The following is a 6000-nucleotide window of genomic DNA, read 5'->3' on the forward strand; positions in this document are numbered from 1 at the left end:
CCCGTTATGTATCGTGCTTCCTAACTGCACATGATAATGGGCATCTTGAGGTAGGAATCCCCATAGAGGAAGGCACTATATTCAGTCCGCTCATCAATAATCCAAATGCGCATCTGGCGAACTACTATTACGTGATGCTCATGGGCATTAGTACGGGTTGCGTTCCGCTCGATATCATTCACCTTCAAAACAGAACCAAAAAGTGGTAGGGACGTTGTCATATTTAGCAGTTATGAAGCCCATACTACCTTGCACTCAGCTGCCTACTAGGCATTGTGGCAAGCTATGACCAACTAGAACTTGTAAATGTCCCATGTTATACTTCTCAACACATCAACCTGCAGTTGAAGGCAACAAGACGTCGAATTTATCAGTCCGTTTGACGTATGTTATTTCCAAGGGGTTTTAATCAAGGTCTCACTCAAGTAGCAATTCTCTTCAACACCGCCCGAAGGTGAGGGTATAATGAGTGTGTTTTGGTGGCCATAGATACGATATACTCTGAGCAGTAATGAGAAAAAAACAACTCTATAGATCCATCAATTTTGGGCCTCCAATAACCACTTTCTTCGTGCAGAGGGCACAACAACCATCCATTAAAAACTAGTATCTCTAGTCAAAAGATGCAACTAGAAGGCTGTCAAGGTGGGATCCCTCCAAAAGATGTAGAAGCAAGTGCTTACGATAGAGGTACTAGTATTGAGTTATTGATGCAATTGAGGTGGCGGCTGAAGCCTGCCATAAATTTAGCCCTTTTTTGCATACAACCAGATTCCATATGTTCAGTCCAATCAGTGTCGTCGACACCATCCCATGCGGCCAACTCTCCTTCTCAAGCCCCGACGGCCCTCCAATCCGCAGCACCCCAGCCAACTCCTCTGTCTAGACAACTCTAGGGCCTCCTCAAATTTTTGTCAATGTAATGGATCTTATATGCTAAGCTAGTAAGAGATGTAGCATCATGAGGAATGTATTTGCACAAGAGGGCGCTTGGCACCCAACATATATGATATATTGAGTGTATAACTAAATAAAATAATTTTTGAATCTTGAGGTTGCAAAGTGCATTCGACAGTAGATCACAAACTCTGTCCTCTTGACACTGAAATTGGTTTCGCACACTCAGACAACATATTAACAATAGCATGCCCTGCGCTATGGAATGTTAAGTCGTTGTTGGCGATAATTGCACTCGGCATGTTCGGCATACTATAGCTGCTATATGGAGTTTCTACCTCGACCGCCTACTGCACAAAAGACGTTTAAGAAGATGTGAATAGATTTTCATTGCCCATCCTGGAGTAGCTTTCCTCCAAGGGAAAATGAGGGTTTGTGTTGGCTACAATACCAAACTGATGTCTGCCATATGCAGCCATCTGAACTTGATCCGATAGCTGCTACGTACGTGGACCTTTGCTCATAGGATCCGCCACAGAATCGTGGTTAACTCTGCAAGCAGGGAGCTCCAAATTTGCTATAATTGTTGGGCGTTAAAATCCACACCACCAGCATTCCCTGCTTCGTATGCAGTTGTTGAAGAGCAACGCTGCAGTATACTCTTGTTGCTAATCACCGCGTTGACTGTCGCCTGCATGCGGTTTAGCAAGAGAAGCTCTTTACAGGCCACAATATTGGCCATATTGTTTGTAAATTTTCTACTATCCCACCCAGTTGTTGAATTACCAGCAGTGAACTGCTATTGGAGGCTAATAGGTGCTAACATATTGGTATGCCTGTCTCCAGTAATTCCATTACTCCGTAGTCTGTGTTCTTCGGCTTCTCTAGCATCAAATCTCTTTATGTGGAAAAAATAATTAGATTCCACTTTTGCTCTTTGACTATTCTTTTGATCCTAGTCGGAAGCTTAGGCACCTGGATGATTGACTGCTTGACCTTCGTTGCAATCCTACTGCATCTCCTTGGAGCTACACATTAACCAACTCCCATGGACACCATATCGTGCGTTGAATTATTCATGAGAGATGTTTCTGTTTGTCTACAGATTGTTTCGAAATGCTTGCCTCATCAAATTTTCATATAGGCTATCAACAAAGTTGGATGAGGAGTGTGACTGAAGCCAACGACTCATCAAACCATGACTTGCACTAGTGGCAATATTCCTCAATGCCTTTCCCTCGACATTGAGTTGTCTTCCACTAGTCCCCTCACACTTTCTGCTAAAAGTGTAAGCAGCTAGCACTGAAGCCGCTGGCTTAATTACTTGAGGATAACCATCATAAGCTTTGGTGTGATCGATCTTGCTAAGCTTTTCTGCCCTCATGTCCATTTTGATGTTTACTCTTTCCATTTCTTCGGCCTCTACCGTTTGCATCGCCAACAACCTAATAGCATCAAAAGAAAAATGTGTTGAACGGGCTTGCAAAGGCAATGAGTTTTTGGTGATTCAACTCAACTGATCATTGATTGAAATCTGATATATTTTGTTTCAGTAGCACTAGAATAGACCTCTGCCATGGGTTGATCGCACAAAATATATGATCTTTGAGAGTGCTCATCACGTCAGCAAGCATCCGATGTACACTCCAACTAGATGATCTGTGAAATATAACCAGGGTTTGAAATGTCTCCAATACTCCTTTCCCGTTTTGCCTGGCTTGCTGCTGCTGCACAGGCAAAGATCGCAGAAAAGAATTGGTGTGAATTTTGAGAATTAGGCATGGGGATCTGATGCATATCATTTCCACGAATATTCAAGGATGACCGAGGGCACATAATTGTTGAATTTGCATGAGCTATACTTGGAGTGGCATAATTCTGACCATAACTAATGAGGCTGTTCGAGGCGGCGGGCAACAAAAGAAGCGACCTCTAAACACTCATCGTGTGCTACTCAATTGGGGCTGGGGCAACTACAAGCACACAAGACAACAACAAACCCACAACCAAACCCAACAAAAGAAAGGGGCACCACCTAGTTATGGATGAGAACTAGGACGCAAATAGTATGTAGCCCAACGTGCAAAGAGAAGAATGCAAAATTGCCACACAAACACACCAAACACGGTCCTTCACAACCGTAGGGATTTGGAAGAGAGTAAGATAGAGAGCACAAATCAACTTGAACAGCTAGATCTTGGCATAAAAGATTAGATGCTTCCAAGCTTTAAAAAATTAGAGAGACAACACAAGGCTTGATCTTATTGCCATTTTACCATTGTCTTAGGGTTATGGGAGCCCTCTCACCATATCACCCTCTTACAATTAGACATAGGCAAACAATTCAACAAGCCTCTTAAAACCACAAAGCATGAAAGGATACAAATAATCTTGAGGACAAGTTCACCTTATACAAGCCATTGAGCCAAATTGTCGAATTGATTTTGGAGAGAAGAGGCGTAGCCGTTGTACACAATTGCACCCCAAAATATCAATCTTATTTATGAGCAAGTGGAAGCTACAAATGTGATGGAGAGTAGGACATCACTCAATTCCTCTCAATAGCCTCAAAGCATCTCCATGCACGTATGAGTATAATGTGATAGAGAGCTCTCAGACACAACTAGGGTTGGAGAGTTCTATGTTATGTGTGCAATCACTCTTACAAAGAAGAGAAGATATCTATTTATAGGTTTTTGGAAGCCCCGATTAGGATTAAACCTAATCAATTTTATTAAGAGTAACATAGATTATGAATTTTTTTAAAGGCAAAAGAAGAGAGATTTGAGTGAAACACTTGGAAGTGCCTACTTTTGTGGATAATAGAGGGTGCATTTTTTACAACAAGGTTAGTGGTTAGTGTTAGTAATTACTAAAAAGTTAGTACAATGGGTAGAATGAGTTTGATGGTAAAAGGAGATGGTGAATGAAGTGGGAATCCTTGAGATGGTGAAGCCTTGAAGAAGCTTGGACTTACCTTGTGTAGATTGTCAAGAATGACCACCAATCTTCTTCTTCTTCTCTTCTTTTCTTTACACCTTCGTTACCGATGTCGATCACTAATTATGAAAATGATGATTCCTTGACGAGATTTTCCAATTTTGCAGAGGTTAAGCATGGCTTACATGCTGAATTTTATGTACATAGAGAAGAGGTAACATGAAATTATGAGTTAGAGGTAATAGAGAGAGACATAGATAGGGTGTATATACATGTAGAGTTCATATGGGAACTAATGGAGGTGAGAGGAGAGGTTAGTGGTGAAGAGGGTGAAAGAAACCATGAAAGTTGCAGGTTTGAGCGAGGGATCGAGAGGAATGAATGTGTGTGTGTGTGTGTGTGTGTGTAGAAGTGTGAAGGAAGGTGAGAGAAGACTAAAGTGACTTGCTAGAAAAAGTGGGCAGATTGGGATCCACCATAAAATTCATACGTATCGATGGTATATCCAAAAATTATGCAAAAAAATGAGGTGATTATTTAGTTTGTGGAATACATTTTGTCTATTGGTCACTTCTTCAAATTTTGAGCGGAGATAGATGCCAAGAATCTCACAAAAAACCCTATTTTTTATGCATGCAAAAGTCTTTTAGTGCCCCCCCTCCCCCTCCTTTGTTGAATTTGCACAATGCATCCAAGAGTGAGCCCCTCTTTGAGTCATATCATAATACATAGCATCCAAGTTATCTTTACACATGCATGGAAGAGGATCATTGGTGAATAAAAAATATATATACATGGTGGGACTAGTGTATGTTCATGGATTTTAGCTTAATGAGCACATGGTGTTTAAATTAAGAATACATAATACAAAAATATGGAAGAATTATCGATATGAAAAAAGATATTGGAATCATATGATATGATCCCTTTTTTGTATTATTTTGGGTGAAAGAGAAAAAAGTATGCAAGTGAATGAAAATTATATAATAAAAGTGACTAAGGGAGTAGGAGCCGGGTTTTTTGTTTTTCACAAGGGTGATGATAAAAATGTGGAGGTGATTTGTATACAAGAAAAAAATATTTATAAGATTAGAGAATGTACACATTGGCAACAAAAATATACTTATGGTGCAAGAGGATAAAAGAAGGCATACATAGCCTTATAAAAAACACACCTAGGTTTAAATATTTAAATAAAATACCAAATAATTATAAGAAATCTCTATATTTAGGCCCCATATACAATGAAATATTTACACACAAAAAGGTCATAATATACTTTTCTTTTTTATTTTATTTTTATTTTTTTGGCTCAACTAGCACAGTGACTAACTAATTGAGGGGTTTTGAGGAGATATGGGGAAAGTCTTCTAACTCACACATGCCTATGTACAGTGAAAGGGGGAGGATAGCCACAATGTTTGACTGATTTTGATAGGGTGAGGTAGCTCACTATGGCAATTTTGGATAGCCAAAAAATGGCTATCACTAGTTGCACCTGTAGAAACGAGCTGAGTAAGGTAGTTGAAGCCGGACATACTCTTCAACTGGCCACTGAGTCTTGTTGCACACAAAGCTACTATGATCGCTAGGTGCGAAAGGCGTTGGTAGGCTAATAATTAGGTATTGAGGTTTCACTACAAAAGAAGGCCGATTCCAATATGATGATGGGACAAACAATGACATTCTCGACCTTGTACTGTTGGAATAAATAGAGAGGAACGTGGCTTGCAGACTCTATGTCAGTGAAGAATGCTCTCGTCATGTCGACAAGGTAGGCTTTTCTTTATGGCTCTTCGCTTTCATGTAAACATGTATAAGGTGTCAGTACAGCTGGTTGGGCGTTCCAACACCCCCTATACCATCATTGTAAAACCATAACCATAACCTGATTGCCAAAACCATAACCATAACATGATTGCCATACCATCATTGCAAAGCCATAACCATAACCTAATTGCCAAACCATAATAACCATAACTTGTGTGCTATACCAAAACCATACCATGATTGCCATACCATAATTGCAAAACCATAACCATAACCTGACTGCCATACCATAATCATAATCGTAAACAAAATGCAAAACCATAAATATAAGCGTGAAATTATACACGTATACAATGGATGAGCACAACTATATCAAGAAGATCACAGCTTCAA

This window comes from Adiantum capillus-veneris, chromosome 3, assembly GCF_014529385.1.
Source record: "Adiantum capillus-veneris isolate H3 chromosome 3, ASM1452938v2, whole genome shotgun sequence".
Classification (NCBI taxonomy): Eukaryota; Viridiplantae; Streptophyta; class Polypodiopsida; order Polypodiales; family Pteridaceae; genus Adiantum; species Adiantum capillus-veneris.